The sequence below is a fragment of the Oncorhynchus gorbuscha genome, linkage group LG10 (assembly GCF_021184085.1).
Source record: "Oncorhynchus gorbuscha isolate QuinsamMale2020 ecotype Even-year linkage group LG10, OgorEven_v1.0, whole genome shotgun sequence".
In the NCBI taxonomy this organism is placed as follows: domain Eukaryota; kingdom Metazoa; phylum Chordata; class Actinopteri; order Salmoniformes; family Salmonidae; genus Oncorhynchus; species Oncorhynchus gorbuscha.
The window spans coordinates 44457775-44481548 of NC_060182.1; the positions used below are offsets into that span (position 1 = coordinate 44457775).

General features: G+C 43.3%; 1 pseudogene; it reads right to left on the bottom strand.

The window, feature by feature from the left end:
• LOC124046899 overlaps window positions 1-23774 on the bottom strand; it is a 66428-nt pseudogene that overhangs the window by 12925 nt on the left and 29729 nt on the right.

Consider the following 23774-nt stretch of genomic DNA (forward strand, 5'->3'; position numbering starts at 1 on the left):
AAGATTGACAAAATGTTCTATATGCACAAAAAGCTTATTTCTCTCATAATTTGTGCACAAATTTGTTTACATTCCTGTTAGTGAGCATTTCTCCTTTGTCTGTAATAAATCCCTTTTGTGCGGAAAAACTCATTCTGATTGTCTTGACCTGGCACCAAAGGGGTGGGCCCATGCCCTCCCTGGCACACGCATGGCTGCTCCCCTGCCCAGTCATGTGAAATCCATAGGTTAGGGCCTAATGAATTCATTTCAATTGACGGATTTCCTTATATGAACTGTAACTCAGTAAAAAAAAATGAAATTGTTGCATCTTATGTTTATATTTTTGTTCAGTATAATATTGCGATACGTAAGTGCCTACATTTTTTCAGCACATCACTGCTGATAACCCCCCCCCAATTCAAGCTGGAATCTCATATAGGTGTATTTCTATACACTTGGGGTAGCAGACAGAGGGACTGAGGGGAAAGTGTGTGTGTGCTCAAGAGGTGAAATGAGGGCACTGGAACAGCAGCCCAGACGACCTGGCACCGACAGGCTCACTTGCTCACGGGCTGGCGGGAAGGGCACACACACTTACACACAGCCAAGCTCACCACGGCGGTTGCGTCGGCCACTCCAAAGGCGGCCCTCTGTCTCCGGGCTGTGATGTGGCCGCTGTTCTCCTGTACCTTCTCCAGCAGCTGGCGGATCTGCCTGCAGTAATTGGCCACTTTGCATTCCTTCAGGAAGGCTTTCAGCTGTGGAGCGGTGGAGGACAGGAAGGGAGGAAGAAGAAAAGGAAGAGAAAAAAAAGGAAAATAATCATCTAGTCTGGTGCTTGTCTTTTCCCCCTGGACTGTGTCGTTACTACTCCGTGCCCAGTGTGTGTGTGTGTGTGTGTGTGTGTGTGTGTGTGTGTGTGTGTGTGTGTGTGTGTGTGTGTGTGTGTGTGTGTGTGTGTGTGTGTGTGTGTGTGTGTGTGTGTGTGTGTGTGTGTGCAGCAACAGTAAAAACTAGAGTACAAGAAGAACTCAGTAATCCATTCTGGAAGAGGGCAAAGGAAGAGGAAGACTTCAGTGACTGTTTGCTTTGGCAAGGGCAGATTCTGCCTTCGTTGGTCGGTTGGCTGAGCTCATAGAAAGGAGCTCGCCTCCCACCCACAACTTGCTGTCTCTGACAGGAAATGGGCTCAGTGGTCGATCGCCAGGGCCGCTGGTGGAGACATTAAAGCTCAACGCAACCACCCTAAAATCTTAATCTCTCTTCCTCTTTCTCCCACTGTTTCTAACTGGCCTCCTCGCCATATATAGTACAACCAAGTCATGTTTGTTGCAGCCTTGAGCACGCTGTAGAGAGGCTAGCTGCTGACCATTTAGCAAAGGTGTAAAATAAAAAAGACAAGTGTCCATCCTGTGGGGAGGTGAGACGAGGTATGATGGTGATATTACCTGGATGATGCTGGGCAGGGCCAGCTCTGGGAAACCAATAGAGAAGGCCTGAGAGTGGAAGTACTCCAGGATGAGGTCATACATCTGTTCTAGCAGCCCATCCTGAACCAACAACAAACTCAGTCACCACTGGAATTAGTACTTGTACTCAGAAGCGTTTACATTTCATTTTCACGTCACATTCAAGAGACTTGTTGGGTGGAAGAACCTATAAGAACCAACGTGAGGGGTCACAATTCTGTGTGAAACTTGATGCGAGATTACAAGACGTCTTAACGCACTAAAAACACACACGTTAAGGATCACAGATATTTCTGTGTTAAAACAGGTTTCGAGCTGTTGTTTATTCCACAAGTTACAACCGGCTATGACAGCGGAATGCCTATTTACTATTCCATTCACGGTCTCATCAGCTCAGCCAGGCGATTTATAAAATTGATCTTCACTGTAAAAAGCATCTAAACATCGAGTAAGTTTACATGCACACTAATAATTCGATATTAAACTGATTATGGCAGGGGCAGATTATGCAGTAGTCATGCAAACACCTTACTCTGCTTATCTTAATCAGCGTAGAGTCAAAATCTAACTTATCACATGTCGATTAAAACCCATGGTTTTCTGAGAATTCTTTTGAATTATTAGAACATGTAAGCATCTTAAATCGGCGTTCCAGCTGTGTATTTGATCTGTGCATGTCCTAGCACCAGCCGAGAGCCTCCCTCTTTAGAGCGATTGAAGTGAGTTCGGAACAACTGAATGTATGCATCTTAAAATAGTTTTCACATACACACTTTAGAAGACTGAACTCAGAATCAAATATGCATCCCAAAAACAGCATGTTCGCTGTGGTAAAAGGTTTATTTTGATTGCCAATTTTCTGATTGTTAAGGAAAATGTGACCGTTTTAATCAAAATATTATATTAATCTGACTATCCACAATAATCATATTATTGTATGCCTGTAACAACACTAACCATCTCACCTTTCTTTTAGACTATCAATCGGTTTTCAACAGTGGAGAAATGTATAAACCTGCTGTCTGTCTCTCTGACATTTGCAACATTGTTTCAATATTGAAGTTAATTCTCCACCGTCCCATTGAGAATGAACATGTCAGGTCGGGACAGACATCTTTTCTCAGCCAGTTAAAATCATGAATCAGCATACTTTTTTATGGACGTATACTAAATAAATGTCACTAGAAAAACAAGTAAAACTAAATTAAATGCAGCTAGTTTGTCTTACCAGATTCAGTTTGAAGTGATCGTGTTAAGAGTGCAGTTGGCTAGCTTCTCTGAACATTGTCCTGACGAGAGAGAACATTTTCAATGCCAGGTAAATGTAGCAAATTATGTCACTAGAAAAAGCTTAAACAAACAAATGCAGCTACTTGGCTGTTATTCTGGTTGCACTGTTTGAGGTGGCTGTGTTAGCCGTAGTTGACTAGCTAACAGGAACGTGATAAGAATAGGGGTGTAACAGTTCCCCAAACCCACGGTTAGGTACTTATTATGGTTTTGGGGTCATGGTTCGGTTTCGGTACAGCGGGAAAATGAAACGCCATTCACAATGTTCCTGGTATTATCTGTCATGACCGTATTGTTATGGTGGGCTTCAAGTTTCCACTCTGATACTGCGTTTGTAACCATGTGGGAGGTGGGAATTTACCAGTTGTGAAGTAATAAATACCAGTTGGATGCTTTCATGTGATTTGAACTCGTTGAGAAATGCTGATTGGCTAACAAGCTGCGTCAACCGTATACTAACCAACACTTGCACTTGACTCTCCCCCCTCCCTAGCCCCGACTTTGCTTATAGCTACTTCGAGGAAAAGTGTACTTACTACGCCTGTGATGTGGTTGTCCCACCTAGCCATTTTAAGATGAATGCACTGTAAGTCGCTCTGGATAAGCGAATCTGCTAAATTACTCAAATGTAAAATGTAAGTGGGTGCCCAGGATGATAGATGAGATTCCCAAGTGGATTTTTCCCAGGTGCATGTGGTAAATTCCCACTTCCCACTTGGTTACGAATGCACCATGACGCTCCCTCCCTACCGTTTAGGGCTAGATACTCAATTGAATTGAGACTCTTATGAAGGGGGCGTGTCTGTAGCATGGTACATCTCCCACTCAGGGGTAATGTGATGAGCTTTCGCCGTTAACACACAGGGCGCCGGAATTCCATAACTACTAGAATGGCCATGACGGTCATTCTGACCGTTGATATTTCAATTGTGTAAATACTCTGTAATAAATAATACATCCATGCATGTATTATGTTAAAATAGGTCACAAGAAACCTAAGGACACCAAATGTAAATTGTAATCAGTCAAAAAATGTACTTATTGATCTAGAAGTGGATAGACTGTAAATAGTAAAATAAGATGATAGTGTATTTTCTGAGTGTAGGACAACAGTTCCCTGCACAGCTAACGGCCCATCCAAACTACACCTAAACTATATTGAAACAAATTTCACACATATAGTAATGTGGCTTGAAGACAAGATTAAATTGACAACAGTCTGATGGGTGACAATGTTAATCATTTGTCAAATATGAATCGTTGACAAAGAAGGTAAGGAAGCTTACCAAACAGCACTTCTTCCATATCATCCTACAGAGATCCATGATGCAGGCCAGATGTTTTGATTGCGTACCTGATTAGAAAGAGCAGATGCCTACGTTTCTAATTGACCTATTTGGTCCCCAAAAAATATCTACATATTGTGCAGATGATCTCGGTTTCAAAATATAACGTATTCCTAGAATAACCATTCCTCATGAGAGCAGGCTACTGGTAACAATCAGCAATAACCATTTGGGAAAAAATATCCCTTCTATTTTATTCTGTTATATTCCATTATATTCTTACTCTAAAATAAGTGTTGACTGTGGTAGGGTAGGGAATGTGATGTCTACTAAATTAACAAGTTGATTTCATTGGCATGCCGCAGCCATAGCCTAAGCACAGATAAATACAACTCAAAACATGCTATTGTGTTCTTTTGAAATAAATGGTGTTGTATCATGTTTTGTATGACCTTTCTAAACAAAATATGAAAGGATTGCTTAGTGATTGTGTAAATAAACACTAGACAGGCAGAGAGCATCATAATAAATCCAAACTCATTTAAATGTTAATGACCATTTTTAAAGTCATGTCTCCCTCGCCCTTGACTTTTCCTAAATAAGTCTATGTAACACACTGTGTTGTTAGAGTCTTCATACCACAAACAGAACTGGAGCTATAACCAGCTTTAGGAGGGCATGTCATTTTTTGAATGGTTTACCCAGTTGTCCCTCAGTTGCTCTTTCTCCCGATAGTGCCATGCCCAGTTGATAATTACCTGGATAATTGCCAAAAAACGGAACCTAAACCGAATCTGATTGCACACATATAACAGGTTAAATAAATGAAGTGATGTATGATGGGGGAGAATGGGTAAATTGACAAGCGAGGGGACCCGAACAATACATAATTATGTAGGAATTGTGAATGAAGAATAGGATGTAAAAGCAAAAAAACTCAGAAATATTATATTTAGAACCTTTACTTTGATGAAGCATGTTTGGCAGCGATTACAGCCTCATGTCTTCTTGGGTGTGACGCTACAAGCTTGGCGCACCTGTATTTGGAGAGTTTCTCCCATTCTTCTACTGAGTTTCTCCCATTCTTCTACTTTTTTTACTGAGGAGTGGCTTCCGTCTGGCCAATCTACCATAAAGGCCTGATTGGTGGAGTGCTGCAGAGATGGCTGTCCTTCTGGAAGGTTCTTCCATCTCCACAGAGGAACTCAGTGGCTTACAGTGGCTTGCGAAAATATTCACCCCCCCCTTGGCATTTTTCCTATTTTGTTGCCTTACAACCTGGAATTAAAATAGATTTTTTTTTTGGGGGGGGGGGGGGTTGTATCATTTGATTTACACAACATGCCTACCACTTTGAAGATGCAAAATATATATTTTTTTGTGAAACAAACAAGGAATAAGACAAAAAACAAGAGCATGCATTACTATTCACGCCCCCAAAGTCAATACTTTGTAGAGCCACCTTTTGCAGCAATTACAACTGCAAGTCTCTTGGGGTATGTCTCTATAAGCTTGGCACATCTAGCCACTGGGATTTTTTCCCCATTCTTCAAGGCAAAACTGCTCCAGCTCTTCAAGTTGGATAGGTTCCGCTGGTGTACAGTAATCTTGAAGTCATACCAAATATTCTCAATTGGATTGAGGTCTGGGCTTTGACGAGGCCATTCCAAGACATTTAAATGTTTCCTCTTAAACTCAAGTGTTGCTTTAGCAGTATGCTTAGGGTCATTGTCCTGCTGGAAGGTGAACCTTCATCCCAGGCTCAAATCTCTGGAAGACAAACAGGTTTCCCTCAAGAATTTCCCTGTATTTAGTGCCATCCATCATTTCTTAAATTCCGACCAGTTTCCCAGTCCCTACCAAAGAAAAATCTCCCCACAGCATGATGCTGCCACTAACATGCTTCACTGTGGGGATGAGGTTCTCGGGGTGATGAGAGGTGTTCGGTTTGCGCCAGACATAGTGTTTTCCTTGATGGCCAAAAAGGTCCATTTGAGTTTCATCTGACCAGAGTACCTTCTTCCATATGTCTGGGGAGTCTCCTACATGCCTTTTGGTGAACACCAAATCTGTTTGCCTATTATTTTCTTTAAGCAATGGCTTTTTTTCTGGCCACTCTTCCGTAAAACCCAGCTCTGTGGAGTGTGCGGCTTAAAGTGGTCCTATGGACAAATACTCCAATCTCCACTATGGAGCTTTGCAGCTCCTTCCGGGTTATCTTTGGTCTCTTTGTTGCCTCTCTAAGTAATGCCCTCCTTGCCTGGTCTGTGAGTTTTGGTGGGCGGCCCTCTCTTGTTAGGTTTGTTGTGGTGCCATATTCTTTCAACTTTTTAATAATGGATTTAATGGTGCTCCGTGGGATGTTCAAAGTTTCAGATATTTTTTTTTAGCCCAACCCTGATCTGTACTTCTCCAAAACTTTGTCCCTGACCTATTTGGAGATCTCCGTCCCTTGCTTAGTGGTTTTGCAGACTCTGGGGCCTTTCAGAACAGGTGTATATATACTGAGATCATGTGACACTTAGATTTCACACAGATGGACTTCATGTAACTAATTATGTGAAGTCTGAAGGTAATTGGTCGCACCCGATCTTATTTAGGGGCTTCATAGCAAAGAGGGTGAATACTTATGCATGCACCACTTTTCAATTTTTGCTCAGTTTGGCCAGGAGGCCAACTCTAGTGGTGGTTTCAAACTTCTTCCATTTAAGAATGAGGGAGGCCACTGTGGTCAATGCTGCAGAAATGTCTTGGTACCCTTCCCGAGATCTATGCCTCGACACAATACTGTCTTGGAGCGTAAAGGACAATTCCTTCAACCTCATGGCTTGGTTTCCATGCACTGTCAACTGTGGGACCTTATATAGACAGGTGTGTGTGCCTTTACAAATCATGTCCAACCAATTGAATTTACCACAGGTGGACTCCAATCAAGTTGTAGAAAACACTCAAGGATGATCAATGGAAACAGGATGCACCTGAGCTCAATTTCGAGTCTCATAGCAAAGGGTCTGAATACTTATGTAAATAAGGTATTTATTTTATTTTCTTGTATATCCATCTACACAACATTCTAAAAACTTGTTTTTCGCTTTGTCATTATAGGATATTGTGTGTAGATTGAAGATGATTTTCGTTGTTGTTGTTGTTGTATTTACTCCATTTTAGAATAAGGCTGTAACATAACAAAATGTGGAACAGGGGAAGGGGTCTACGTACTTTGCGAATGCACTGTATATCAGTCCACTGAATCGAAGCAGTCTTATTACTTGGAGCAGGCTACACAGTGAGAGCGTGCGTAATTTACAAGACTAAGACGAATGGATGCACATGCTGTGTCAACGTTGGGACAAGATCTGAATGAAAAGAACTCCGATGGCGGGGAAGAAAGGGACCATGACATCTCTGATGATTATTATTATTATTCATGCGGAACAGCTTTACATATCTGGGAAAGGATCCATATTGGGCGGCAGGTGAACGAGTGCCGTAGAATTATAACGTTTCGGATCAAATGGCACAGCTGTACTCGTAAATGGAGGAACTCGCCGCTCGCCTGTTGCTGTGCTCTACAGTACAACATGCTTGATTTGGCAGCTATCAATGTGCACGTGTTGTTCAAGCAGTGCATGAACAACACAATGAACTGGAGAGACTTCATCATGAGTCTGGCACAAGGGCTACGTGAGAGACATATGAGTGTCAAAGTAGCAACCAAGATTCCACGCAAGCCATTGCGCACAGCTTCCGGGGAGGAGAAACTCCCAGGTGGGCAGATGCACTCAGAACAGAACCCACACAACACCTGTTGCAGCTGCAAGCAACTTGTTTGTGGCAAGTGTAGAAATCAAGTGAAAGTGACAAAGATTTGTGTCGAAAAGGGATAACAGCTAAATGAAATCCAACGGTTGCGTGAAGACGCACACCACACTGTAAGCAGGAGCGAGGCCACAAATAACTGACAATAGACTATTTTTGACCGCTGACATTTCGACTAGTATATTCATTATAATGCCATTATTGCTTTTGTGCAGATTTTCACTATTCACAAGCACACTTGGCGCTAATACTGATGTTTCGGCTATTGATATTTTTGTTTAGATATAGCTTACAGTAACAAACTAGTCAAGTCTCTACAGTGCGACCATTTTACTCGCATATGCACTTACATATTTTGCTGTGCGACCTGGCATTTTATTTTAGAGATGATAATTGTTTGAAATGATTACTTCACTGTACCGCAGCCCCTGAGTTCCATGGAGAATACACTGAGCATATTATTCATGTTCATTATGCTTGCACCATTACTACAAAGAAACAGCTTATTACCTCAAATATTTTTATTTGTGCTCCTAAATTTCTTTGTGTGCTCCTACATGTTTAATTTTTTTGTATAATCTTTTTTGGTACAATCTTGTTTCATCGCTGCAACTCCCCAACATGCTCAGGAGAGGCGAAGGTCGAGTCATGCATTCTCCAAAACATGACCTGCCAAACCGCGCTCTTTCACACCTGCCCACTTAACCCGGAAGCAAGCCGCTCCAATGTGTCAGAGGAAATACCTTTCAACTGAAACTGTAGGCAGCTTGCAGGAGCCCGGCCTGCCACAAGGAGTCATTAGAAAGTGATGAGCCAAGTAAAGCCGCACGGGTCAAACCCTCCCCTAACACGGACGGAGCTGGCCAATTGTGCACCTCCGCATGGGACTCCTGGTCACGGCCGGTTATGACACAGCCTGGAATCGAACACAGGTCTGTAGTGATGCCTCAAGCACTGCAATACTGTCTCTTATGACCCATGTACACTGGCACAAGATGCTGCGTGGTGAAACACGGAGGGGGCGGGGGACAAACTTTTTCCAACTTTATGCAAATCACCAGCGGCGACCGCTGGGCGATGACCAATCATATCGAGTGGTTCCCATGATGAATTTTACACCATGCGACTCAAGGCTGGAGACTATGGAACGCCATTTGAGTCTTTGAGTGTCAAAAAAGATTCTTTGACATGTCAAATAACACTATTTGACATGTCAAAGAAGCTTGTTGACCAATCAAGACCTGAATATGACTGCACGTCACATAATAATTTAACTTGTTCATACATTTTTTTTACGTAGTTATTACAAATTGATTACACTATCACTCGTATTTCATATGTCACAATGATTCATCGATACATATGCTATGATGCTGGTAAAGTTGTCCGCGCATCTACAGTGCTGGTCATTAAAAAAGCTAGCTAGCTGATGGATGCAAAGAATGTTCTTCCCTAAAAACACAACATCTGTTTCAGTAGCTATATAGTTAGCTAGCAAACTATATAGCTAGGTGTCACCATTTAAAATAACCCTAATTTATAAGACAGTTTTTACTTGTTTAATGGTGGTCGGACCCATCTATGTGAAGCTAAGCACAATAAGGATTAGCCACAATAGTGGACTTTTAGGTTAAAATAAAAGTATGTCATTAACAGTGATGCAAATGAATACAAAATTGTAGAATTCTACCATAATTGATTAGATCATGCTAAACGAGGTTGGAATGTTGTTATGTAAAATCAACAAAGACAATCATTTGTTAATTTGACAAATCTGTTGAAATCACACTGAAATTATTAGACTTTGCATTGGGGGCATACTTATTTCACTATACAGCCTTACCTATGGATTGTGGATCTATGACATGAGGTATCAGTCTACTCAGTGACACCCAGCTCTTATTGCGGGACTCTGAAGCAACTGTGAATTGAACCGCACTTATCGTCAACCTACAATGTGCATTGAACACTATTCCAGAGGAAACACAATACTGTGTGGATGTTTTGGAGTCTCTGAAGAAGAAAAAATATCTTTGGTATTGTGTAGACTGATACGCCATTTCATTGTTCCCCAATCCTTAGGTAAAGCTGTAGAGTGCAATATGAATGTCAATACACACAATAGGCTGACTGGTAAGGTGATTTCACACAGTCACAGTCTCGCGATAAGAGCTACAACGCTAGTTTTTGCGTAAACTCTTCATAGTTGTGTTCTGTGGGTGTCACCGAGTAGACTGATACCCTAGTTCATTGCTTCACATTCCAACCTTGTTTAACATTATTTAGTCTAAATATGGCATGATTCCACCTTCTGCACCACTTTCAAATAGTTACTTTTATTTTGAAGGCAAATGGCAAATTCCACAATTGTGCCTAATCGTTATTGTGGCTAGCTTCACAACACATAACCCGGTCCGGTGGAGCCTGAAGTTCAATTTCAATAGGTGAACAACAAGTGGCTACCTAGCTAATACTTACTTACTCACAAGGATTCCTAAATTATTGTTAAGAATAATGAAAATGACCTCAGTTTCTACTGGTCATTGTTTTCAGGCTGGTTGTAATTGGTGCTAGCTAGGTGCCAAGCTAAAGCTAGCTAGCTACCCCAGAAGTTGTGGTCAAACAATGAATGCTGTATTGTAAACACATCGTTCGTGGCCGGTGTTTGCTTGTTTGTACAGCTTTGACAGTGCTACTGATAGTAGTGGTGGAACTTGGCTAGCACATGCATATTCAGAACACACAACATTCTATAATAGATCTGTTATTTGACGTATCAAATTAAAAGCTAATTTAACACGTTATATAGTGTAATTTGACGTGTATCTTTTTTGACACACAAAGACCCAAACGGCGTTCCATAGGAGACTTTCTTCAGCAAAGATGGCTGACAAAAATACTAGGATGTAAGTGATTATAACATCATAACGAATCATGCAAAAACAATGACAGTTGACAGGAATATGTTAGTTAATGTAGGGACAAACGATTATGCATGTTTTTTTCTAAAGTTCATTTCCAAAAATCACGATTTTGCAAGCTAGCTGACGAGCTAACATTAATTAGCCAGCTGGCTGCCTTCACGGGTGTTGTGACATGAGTATGAAATTGTAATTCTGGTTGTTTAACGTTTTAGGGACTCCTGAAACAACCAGCAAACCAGGCTGTCGTCTTGTGAAACAGTGGATGTAAAGAATCTAGCTAGCTAAAGCACTTACTGCGCATTGAATGTACAATGGTGTAAGCCTGCCTTGCTGATATTTGCCATGCAATGCAGATAAATGAAATAACGTAGCTAGCTTACTATGTTCTTGCTTATTGTGCAGTGGAGGATAGAAATACCTGTATGCCTATGGATGGAGCTAGCTATGGATGTGTAGCTAGCTATGTACCCGATCTATGTATGGACCCAAACATTTGGTATACATATTAGTTCAGAACCTATGTAATGGTTTTCTTCTGGGGAAAGAGAGGCGGACCAAAATTATGTGGCGACCCTCGCTGCTAACCTTGGCCTAGGAACCCTAACAACGGGCCCCACTGGACTGAGGGGCAGCTCCGGACTGAGGGGCAGCTCTGGACTGAGGTAGCTCAGGACTGAGGGGAAGCTCAAGACTGAGAGGAAGCTCAGGACTGAGAGGAAGCTCAGGAAGGTTGATGAATCTAGCAGATCCTGGCTGGCTGGTGGTTCTGGCAGATCCTGGCTGACTGGTGGTTCCAGCAGATCCTGGCTGACTGGCGGTTCTGGCAGATCCTGGCTGACTGGCGGTTCTGGCAGATCCTGGCTGACTGGCAGTTCTGGCAGATCCTGGCTGACTGGTGGTTCCGGCAGATCCTGGCGGCTCTGGCAGATCCTGGCTGAATGGCGGATCCTGGCTGACTGGCGGATCTGGAAGATCCTGGCTGACTGGCAGATCCTGGCTGACTGGCGGATCCTGGTTGAATGGCGGATCCTGGCTGAATGGCGGATCCTGGCTGACTGGCGGAACTAACCGATCCTGGCAGACTGGCGGCTCTGGCGGATCCTGGCAGACTGGCGGCACTGGCGGCTCCTGGCTGACTGGTGGCACTGGTGGCTCCTGGCTGACTGGCGGCACTGGCGGCGCCTTGCAGACTGGCGGCACTGGCTGCGCTGGGCAGACTGGCGGCACTGGCGGCGCTGGGCAGATGGGTGGCTCAGACGGCGCTGGGCAGATGGGTAGCTCAGGCGGCGCTGGATAGGAAGGCTCTGGCAGTGCTGGACTGAGGAGCTCTGGCGCCTCTGGAATGAGGGGCTCTGGCGCCTCTGGAATGAGGGGCGGGAGATCTGGCAGCGCCGGACAGGCGGGAGACTCCGGCTGCGCTGGAGAGGAGGAAGGCTCTGGCCGCTCTGGACAGAGAAGCTCTGGCGCCTCTGGACTAAGGAGCGGGAGCTCTGGCAGCGCCGGACAGGCGGGAGACTCTGGCAGCGCTGGACAGAGAAGCTCTGGCGCCTCTGGACTGGGGGGCGGAAACTCTGGAAGCGCCGGACAGGCGGGAGCACCTGTGTTGATGGGACGGAGAGACAGCTTGGTGCGGGGTGCCGGCACTGGTGGTACCGGGCTGGGGACACACACCTCAGGGCGAATGCCTTGCATACTACGCCAAATCAACTGCTCTCTCGAATTCACACTCCCCCAATTCTATTAACACCTCCTCGAGTGTCTCCTCATCTCCCATCCGTTCACTCTCCTCCATTCTGTCCAATAACTCCTCGACCCTCTTAGACTCAGCCCTCAGCTTCGCCGATAGCTCCGATAACATCCATGGCTCCTTAGGGTAAACAGGGGGAGTTGGCTCAGGTCTGGCTCCTGACTCTGCCACACTCTCCCTGTGCCCCCACCCAAGACATTTTTGGGGGTGCCTCTCGGGCTTCCAGCCGCTCTGCCGTGCTAGCTCCTCATAATGCCGCCTCTCTGCCTTCAATGAACCACGCCCACCCCACTAAACACTGGATGCTCAAAACCAAATTGCCCCAGAAACGGGGAACGAAAACAGTCCAGCACTATATACGATCATACACAAACACGTTCGTCTGTAACAAACACCAGGGTTACATTAATCAATCCTACACAAAGAAACGGGCGGGCGGGCTGACTAATAAAGTCTAAACGAATTACAACCAACTCAAAACAGGTGTAATCAATAAACACATAAGGAGGGGGAGAAAAGAATCAGTGGAATTTAGTAGGCCCGATGACGACGACCGCCGAGCGCCACCCAAACGGGAAGGGGAGTCGTGACAATGGGTGACTTAAAATATTTGATTTGATTTATTTCACGTTTAATTAACCAGGTAGGCCAATTGAGAACAAGTTCTCATTTACAACTATGACCTGGCAAAGATAAAGCAAAGCAGTGTGACAAAAACGACACAGAGTTACACATGGGATAGACAAACGTACAGTCAATAACACAATAGAAAAATATATATACAGTGTGTGCAAATATAGTAAGATCAGGGAGGTAAGGCAATAAATAGGTCAGAGTGGTGGAATAATTACAATTTAGCATTAACACTGGATTGGTAGATGTGCAGATGATGATGTGCAAGAAGAGATACCAGGGTGCAAAAGAGCAACAAAACAAAAAAACAATATGGGGATGAGGTAGTTATTTACAGATGGGCTGTGTACAGGTACAGTGATCGGTAAGGTGCTCTGACAGCTGATGCTTATAGTTAGTGAGGGACATATTGTTGGATTTATTATGGATAAATGAATAAACATTATGCCCATTTTAAATATAATTGTGACTAAGTAAACTAATACTCTGTTTTATAAGTGATTAACAATATGAGTTCATAAGAAGGGATTGTGTGACACGGACAATGAGCAATAAAAAGTGAATGAACACCATTCCAACTAGGAATGGAACGAATGGGTTGTGGACTGTGAAAACAGATAAGGTCGTTAGCTTATGGTTGACCCTACAGAAACTTAGCGCTGGGGTTTTGAGATAAGGCAGTGAGTGCATTCCTAGGTTTTCTGTTAATTAAAACGGTCAGTTCAGTGGTGATCGATAATGTTGAGGGGTCAAAAGTTATCTGGGAGTGTGTTAGTAAGTTAGAATGAACTTTTCACCTTACTTTGTCTCGGTCGAGAGGAGGGGATTCTGTTAAAGCAATGAAATGACGTCATGATCTGTATATAAACTGCTGCATGTGATTAAGTGGGAGCGCGCTCCGAGAATTAATTCTATTACCTATTATTGAAAGACTGGTCTGCGTCTATTTTATGCAAACAAGAAATCATACAAATTCTCATAAAATAGGTTAAGGGCTTTCAATTGATGAAAGCAGATTGGCATAATTAAAATACAGTAACACATATGTCTCCCGCTTCAGTGACTTTTGCAATTCGTTCCATTCATTGGCAGCAGAGAACTGGAAGGAAAGGCGGCGAAAGTAGGTGTTGGCCTTGGGGATGACCACTGAAATATACCTGCTGGAGCACGTGCTACGGGTGGGTGTTGCTATGGTGACCAGTGATCTGAGATCAGGCGGGGCTTTACCTATCAAAGACTTATAGATGACCTAGGGTTTAGTGGGTTTAGCGACGGTTATGTAGCGAGGGCCAGCCAACGAGAGCATACAGGTCGCAGTGGTGGGTAGCATATGGAGCTTTAGTGACAAGACGGATGGCACTGTGATAGACTACATCCAATTTGCTGAGTAGAGTGTTTGAGGCTATTTTGTAAATGACATCGCCGAAGTCAAGGATCGGTAGGATAGTCAGCTTTACGAGGGTATGTTTGGCAGCATGAGTGAAGGAGACTTTGTTGCAAAATAGGAAGCCAATTGAAGATTTAATTTTGGATTGGAGATGCTTAATGTAAGTCTGGAAGGAGAGTTTACAGTCTAACCAGACACATATTTGTAGTTGTCCACATATTCAGAACCGTCCAGAGTAGTGATGCTAGTTGGGCGGGCACGTGTGGGTAACGATCGGTTGAAGAGCATGCCTTTAGTTTTACTAGCATTTAAGAGCAGTTGGAGGCCACGGAGGGAGTGTTGTATGGCATTGAAGCTCGTCTAGAGATTTGTTAACACAGTGTCCAAAGAAAGGCCGGAAGTATACAGAATGGCGTCGTTTGTGTAGAGGTGGATCAGAGAATCACCAGCAGCAAGAGCGACATCATTGATATATACAGAGAAAAGATTCGGCCCGAGAATTGAACCCTGTGGCACCCCCATAGAGACTGCTAGAGGTCCGGACAACAGGCCCTCCGATTTGACACACTGAACTCTATCTGACACGGAACCCAAACCGGCTGCGCGCCTGCGCCATTGTGCATACATTTATTGTCCCCATACACCAAACGTGATCACGACACACAGGTTAAAATATCAAAACAATTACATTAATTTGAGAACAGGTTGAAAAGCATTACACATTTATTTAGCTAGCTTGCTGTTGCTAGCTAATTTGTCCTGGGATATAAACATTGAGTTGTTACTTTACCTGAAATGCACAAGATCCTCTACTTCGACGACTAATCCACACATAAAACAGTCAATCTAATCGTTTCTAGTCATCTCTCCTCCTTCCAGGTTATTTCATCTTTGAACTTATATAGTGATTGGCATCTAAACTTTCATAGTATTACTACACCGACCGGCAACACAGTTCGTCTTTCAATCACCCTCGTGGGTATAACCAATGAGGAGATGGGAGAGGCAGGATTTGCAGCTCAATCTGCGTCATAAATAGAAAGGACTTCTATTTTAGCCCATGTCAACACAGACACTCATTGACGCGCACGAGCAGTGTGGGAGCAATAATTGAATAACATAGATCTCTACATTTATTTTGCAACGCTCGCATCGTGGTCAGCATGAGAAGTAGTTGGTGAACCAGGCGAGGCAGTACTTTGGGAAACCAAGGCTATTGAGTCTGCCGATAAGAATGCAGTGATTGACAGAGTCGAAAGCCTTGGCCAGGTCGATGAAGACATCTGCACAGTACTCTCTTTTATCGATGGCGTTTGTTGCACCCATGACTAGCTCGGGAACCAGATTGCATAGCGGAGAAGGTACGGTGGGATTCGAAATGGTCGGTGATCTGTTTTTAAACAGGATGGAGGATGGATATAGGTCTGTAACAGTTTGGGTCTAAAGTTTCTCCCCGTTTGAAGAGGGCGATGACAGCAGCAGCTTTCCAATCTTTAGGGATCTCAGACAATACGAAAGAGAGGTTGAACAGGTTGCAACAATTACAGTGGATAATTTTAGAAAGAGAGGGTCCAGTTTGTCTAGCCCAGTTGATTTGTAGGGGTGTAGATTTTGCAGCTCTTTCAGAACATCAGCTATATGGATTTGGGTGAAGGAGAAGCAGAGGGGACTTGGGCAGGTTGCTGCGAGGGGCGCAGAGCTGTTGTCCGAGGCTGGGGTAGCCAAGTGGAAAGCATGGCCGTGCTTATTGAAATTGTCGATTATCGTAGATTTATTGGTGGTGACAGTGTTTCCTAGCCTCAGTGCAGTGGGGAGCTGGGAGGAGGTGCTCTTATTCTCCATGGACTTTTTGGAATTAGTGCTACAAGATGCAAATTTCTGTTTGAAAGAGCTAGCCTTTGCTTTCCTAACTGAAAGTATACTGTATATTGGTTCCTGATTTCTCTGAAAAGTTGCATATCGCGGGGGGCTATTCGATGTTATTGCAATACACCACGGGATGTTTTTGTGCTGGTCAAGGGCAGTCAAGTCAGGAGTGAACCAGGGGCTATATCTGTTTTTAGATCTACATCATTTTAAATTATTAAATTATTACATTATTTGGGGCGCGCTTACTTAAGATGTTGAGGAAAGCACTTTTAAAGAACAACCAGGCATTCTCTACTGACCGGATGAGGTCAATATCCTTCCAGGATACCCGGGCAAGGTCGATTATAAAGGCCTGCTCGCTAAAGTAGAGGTGTATTTGGAGGGCAAGTTGGTTAGGATGATATCTATGAGGGTGCCCGTTTTTACAGATTTAGGGTTGTACCTGGTAGGTTCCTTGATAATTTGTTGGAGATTGAGGGCATCTAGGACGGCCGGGGTGTTAAGCATATCCCAGTTTTAGGTCACCAAACAGTACGAACTCTGAAGATAGATGGGGGGGCAATCAATTCACATATGGTGTCCAGAGCACAGCTGGCGGCAGAGGCAGCTCTATAACACGCGACAACAGTGAGAGACTTATTTCTGTAAAGGTGTATTTTTAAAAGTAGAAGCTCAAACTGTTTGGGCACAGACCCGGATAATAAGACAAAGGTCTGCAGGCTATCTCTGCAGTAGATTGAAACTCTGCCCCCTTTGGCAGTTATATCCTGACGGAAATGTTGTAGTTGGGGATGGAGATTTCAGAATTTTTGGTGCCCTTCCTAAGCCAGGATTCAGACAAGGCTAGGACATTAGAGTTGGCGGAGTGTGCTAAAGCAGTGAATATAACAAACTTAGCGAGGCTTCTGATGTCAACATGCATGAAACCAAGCCTTTTACGCATACCGAAGTCAACATATGAGAGCACCTGGGGGATAGGTGTAGAACTGGGGGCTACAGAGCCTGGGTTAACCTCTACACTCTACATTACCAGAGGAACGTAGGAGGAGTAGGATAAGGGTACGGCTAAAGGCTGTAAGAACTGGTCATCTTGTGCGTTGGGAACAGAGAACAAAAGGGGCAGATTTCTGGGCGTGGTAGAATAGATTCAGGGCATAATGTACAGACAAGGGTATGGTAGGATGTGAGTACAGTGGAGGTAAACCTAGGCATTGAGTGACAATGAGAGAGGTTGCGTCTCTGGGGGCTTCTAAGGCATGTTGAGCAGGACTACAGTGAAATAAAACAATAATAACTGACTAAAACAGCAGTTGACATTAGAGACTGACATTAAAGCAATCATGGGTGTTGGTCGGGAGAGCTAAGACAACCTTTATTTTTACAACAACGAGTAAATGGCGATGAATGGGCTGAGAGGGTCAGTTAGGTACACGCAGGACCTGAGTTTGGTCCAACAGATAAACAAAATGAGATACAGTGTTAATGAACAGACCAGTAGGCATCAGCTGTGTAGCCGAGTGATCATAGGGTCCAATGAGCAGCAATAGGTGAGTCAGGGAGACATTCGGTAGTCTCGCTACTATGCTAGGCGAGTGGGAGACACGGCTTTCAGAAAGCTAGCGGGCCAGGGCTGGCAGATGGGTCTTCAGCGACATCGTAACGGAAAAGCCTGTTAAAAATCACATCGGACGATGTAGCCTGTTTTGTTTTTGTACAGATATCACACCCTTACCTAAACAGCACCCTCACCTGAGAAGTAGAAATCAAAGGGAGAGAATCTGGGAATTGAATAACTGCAGTTGACATAGCTAAGTAAATGGAAGTATACTCTTATTGCAATGTAGATGGCTCTTAATAGAGCATTTGGTTGTGCATAGTGTAGTCTATGGTGTTACCAGGGAACAGCACCCTCTTCGAAGAAGTAGGAGGTGAAATGTTTTACATTTTTTATTTAACCAGGTAGGCCAGTTGAGAACAAGTTCTCATTTACAACTTCAACCTGGTCAAGATAAAGCAAAACAGTGTGACTCAAACAACAACGCAGAGTTACACATGGAATAAACAAATGTACACTCAATAACACAATAGGAAAAGTCTATATACAGTGTGTGCAAATGGCGTAAGGAGGTAAGGAGCGAAATAATGACAATTTAGCAAATTAACACTAGAGTGATAGATGTGCAGATGATGATGTGCAAGTAGAAATACTAGTGTGCAAAAGAGCAAAAAAGTAAATAAAACAATATGGGGATGAGGTAGTTGGATGGGCTATTTACAGATGGGCTGTGTGCAGCTGCAGCGATCGGTAAACTGCACACATTGCTGATGCTTAAAGTTAATGAGCGAGATAGAATTCTCCAACTTCAGTGATTTTTGCAATTCGTTCCAGTCATTGGCAGGAGAGAACTGGAAGGAAAGGCGGCCAAAGGAGGTGTTGGCTTTGGGGATGACCAGTGAGGTATACCTGCTGGAGCGCGTGCTACGGGTGGGTGTTGTTATGGTGACGTAAAAGATCTCCCGCAGACGGATTGCCTCTCTTTCTGCGTAGTTGGATCCCATCCTTGAAACATCCTGCAGAGCAAGCTACATATCCCCTCCTGGTCCTCATGTCCATCCTCATGAAGTTATGCAGGACAAATCTGTCGTTCTGCCCCTGAACAGGCAGTTAACCCATTGTTCCTAGGCCGTCATTGAAAATAAGAATTTGTTCTTAACTGACTTGCCTAGTAAAATAAAGGTTAAAAAAATATATAAAAAATAGGTAGCCTTCACACATCTGAATTCCTTCAGGAGGCAGTCCCAGATGGCCCTTGTCAACCAACCTTGCAGTGCCCTACACAGTAACTGTTAGTAATCGTTTTTGAAAGAATCTCCAGTTACAAGGTATCTGTAGGAATACGGAAGATAATGTCATTATACTTTTACATCACCAGGTAATTGTGGATTACTAAAGTATAATATCCCTTATAACGAATCATGATAAAATTGGATTGATAGATGCATGTGCACACACACATGTGCAGCATGTGCAATAACAGGATCATATCAAGGAGGGGTCCAACAAAGCCAAGCTTTTCTAGTTAAATGTATTTATTAGACTGGCGGCAATTGGTACTCCTCAAGGCCAGGCTATTCTAGTGTTAAATATGCATACGATCATTTTGACCGTCATTGTGCTTTGTGGATGAAATGCACATATTTAGGAAAGTCAAGGACTGGTGGGTTAAAGGTTTTTATTGAAGTTAAGTTATTGAAATTGAAAACTGTCAGATTGACCATCTTGGCGGTTCTAGTGTTTAGTAAGCGCAACATGGTGCATTGGCCAATTCATTGAAAACTTCAACTTTGTCTTGCTTATAGAGTCGGGTCTACCTGTTTGCTGAAATGGGTGCAAGAGGAAATTTTGTAACGTGTCTCGAGCACTTTCACAAGGTGCTGAAACCCCCTATTCTCAACCAATGAGAATGGGTGCATATCCGCAGCTTTAAACCAAAAGACTGTAAAAATAAACACAGCCTACCTATCGCTCTTGTGATTTCTTTGGCCGGGTCAGAATCAGCTGCCAAGGGCTGCTTATAAATGCAGAAGGGAGAAGCTGTTGTGTTGTTGTTTCTTCGCATTTGCATCTTGCTCCGGTTTACTGGAGTGATGTTGTTGTGTCAACATATTTGAGGTGTTGGCAGCTGCATAGGCTACTCTCGTTGAGTGTTGTGACATACTGTTAATAATTCATCCTCAAAACTCTCCATCGCCGTAATCTACTGGGAAGCCAAAATGTTCCCAAACTGGAGATAAACGATGATGCATGGAGGATCCTCTAATTCTTGTTTATCGACGCCACCACTCGCCATCGTACAGAACCAGTTTCACGGGCTACGCCTCGCAAAAGGACAGTTTGAAATGTGAATTTTGATTACAACGTACTCAGTTGTTTTAGCTGTATAACCTGAAATGTTCGTTTTTTTCAGCTCAGAATTACTCAAGAGGCATAGGCATGGTGTTTTTCTTTCTTATTTAAAAAATAATAATTTGGGATCACAGTGCGGAAGAACAGAGGTCCCTGTACCGCACGGATCAGTATGAATATGTGTACCATTACGCCTCTAGATAAGAACTTTGCCAACCTGCATGGCAAAGGAACATTTTAGAACACAAAGACTTCACGACTGGGGGCGTGCCTTGGGCAACCTAACCGATAGACTGAAAGACCAGCCGGTGGAAATGCTGGCAAAGTGGACAGGCTAGCGTGCTGTAAAAACAGTTGGAGACGGACAGAAGGGTGTGTTCATAACAATTCAACTGTTCTACCTTGTTAGCTACAGTAGCAAATAGATCCAAGTTGGCTGGACTCATCAAACATATGGAATTGTTTTATGATGGCCACACCAAGGATCATTTAGCTATTTGATTTAGAATTTTAGTACCCCTTTAGGTATCAGAAATACATTTATTTACATATTTTGATGAAACATTTAATTTTGCCATACTGCCATAAGCCCATAGAAACACACTGAATAACTGGTTCATACATGGAAAAAAAATCCATGTCCGTCCGATATATATATCCGAGAGATATAAGATCAGGATTTTTAACAAATATTTAACCCTTTTTTACACTACTTCTGTATGTACTTACTTCCATGGGTGTCCTTTTGCAAAACCGAGAACAGTGTGTAGACCAAACGGGTCAGACGCTATAGACAGAAATGGTCAGATCAGCTTTACCGACTTCAGACAAGTCCCCTGACATTTTTAGGGTTGTAGAGCAAAATGAATATAATAGTTTGTAGACCAAACCGTTCGGACGCTACAGACAGAAATGGTGTTTTGTGTGGCTGGCAGGTAGCCTAGCGGTTAGAGCACTGGGCCAGTAACCGAAAGGTTACGGGTTTGAATACCTGAGTGGACAAGCTGAAACATCTCTTTAGCAAGACACTTATCCCTAGTACTACTATGGCTCTCCCTGTAAAACACATTTCAATGCACCTACCTGGTGTATATGACAGTAAAAAAAAAATGTTTTATTGTGAAAGGCTTATATGTAGCCAAGGTATAATTTCACTAGCCAAGGTATAATTTCACAAGCCCGGAATTCATTAGATTACTGCTGACTGTTTGAAATGCAGTGTATTTGACCTTTTATTGTACAACAAAGCGTATTTAGCGATAATTATTGTGAATCGCCCATTCACATGGGCCCAATTGTTTTTTTATAGGATTTACAGGTCGCCCAGCCCTCGTTAAGATAACACATTACCACCAGCTTATCCAAAGACATGGTCCTCTATTCCAAATGATTTAGCGTGGGTCCGTCAACACGGCAGTTAGGCTATACATGAAATACAACACAGAGGGTATGACCGACTGTTCCATCCATTTGAGTTCTATTATGGTAATAACACTCATTTCTGTACTGTAGGCCAAGCTAAGACCCATTGTCGCATAGTCTATTGTGGTAGTTGGTCACTCTCGACTTGGTCTATTGGGCAGATAGGTGCTCGTTTAGCCAGGTCTGACAGTAGCAGGGTAGAGTCATGATACACTGACTGCATGGTCGAAGCAATCGGTGGAGTTGGTTGCCCCAGGCGACAGCAGTGAAGCCAGCCCTGACGAGAGGAGTGCGAGGGATAATCCCAGAGGGCCTTGAGGCAATCCTCTTGGCAGCGACGACGAGCACTGCGATTTACACCCGGGTAAGAGCCCCTGACATCCGCTTTCGCCCGCTGTCCTTAATCCTCTTATGCACACATGGAGGGTAACACCCACAGTGTCGGGGACGAGTGTGAAAAGACATTAGTTAAGGCCTGAGCCATGGAACTCATCAGCTGTTCTTATTGCCTTGTAAATGCCATCGTTATTCTATTACAGTGACACAGACAATAGGTTGAGTAGTGCACCATAATCTAATCTGGAATCTTTCCCAACATTTTTTTTTTTTAAAGCATGGTGGAATTGTGAGGAATTGTATAATGGTCATATATGAATCAAATCTGACTGGATTTTCATGAGGAAGTCCAGAACAACTAATAGAGTAAAAATATGAAACTCAACTACCTGACAATGCAGGACAACGAGAGCTATTTTCGCTAAATGCCCGTAGGTTGAACATAAAAGGACATCCTCTCTCATCCTGTAGATTTAGGCTACTCCAACAAACATCTCTTAAGCTAGTTGCACATTCCCTCTACACATGCTACAATAGCTAGGGCTAAGAGAAATACCTGAGCTCCTGACCAATGACCTATCAGACTATCAATTCTTGTACTAAGGCACCAAGCCGTTGTAGGCACCACAATGTCTGCAACTGTCACGACTTCCGCTGAAGTCGGCCCTTCTCCTTGTCCCGGTGGTGTTCGGTGGTCGACGTCACCGGCTTTCTAGTCACTACCGATCCATTTTTCTGTTTCGTTTTGTTTGTCTGATTTACATACACACCTGTTTTACATTCTCTCATTACATTCCTTATTTAACCATCTGACATACATTTCTGTTCTGTCTGTGATTGTTTATGTCGTTAGTGGTTGTGTTTGTGTTTGTGTTAGAGTTTTGTTGTATGTTCCATTTTTGGAATTTTGCTTTATTCTTTGAGTAAAACTCAGTTGGATTACTCCATACCTGTGTCCTGCGCCTGACTCCGCTTTCACTCTGCACCCAATCGCTGACAGCAACCATTATAAAACAGGTGCATCTCCACGTGGTCTGTCAGAACAAGTCATAGAAATAACCCAGTTAAAGGAAAGGAACATGAACAAATGCAACAAAAACTCCCAAATACTTTTTTTTAGAAACGGAAACACTCTCAGTATAGTGATGCAGGCATTTAGATGTTGTACATATGAAATTGTGTCATTCTGAACTTTATCCACAATATAAAACAGGTGCATCAATTTGACAGTATATTCCATTTTGTGCGACTCGAGCTGTTTCCCCTATCCAGATGTTCCATTCTCTGAGTAGCATGAAGCTAGAATGAACAGAAGGGTATCACTCGAGTCGCAACAAAATGAAATATAACATTGCAGATAAAGTTATTAATGACACCATTTCATTTGTACAACATCTAAAACCGCAATTCTCAACTGGTAGGTCGAGACCCAAGTGTGGATCCCGGAAGGTTTTGAGTGGGTCATAGGTGTCTGAGTAAAATATATATATATATTATTTTTGATGAAAAAATAATACTCCGGTCTGAACTTTAATAGCTTAAACCAGGTAGAATGTGTGTAGATGTCACGACTTCCGCCGAAGTTGGATCTCCTGCCTGTTCGGGTGCGATGCTCGGCGGTCGTCGTCACCGTCCTACTAGCCACTACCGATCCCATTTTTGTTTGTCTATTGGTTTTGTCTTATTATTTTCACCTGTGTGTA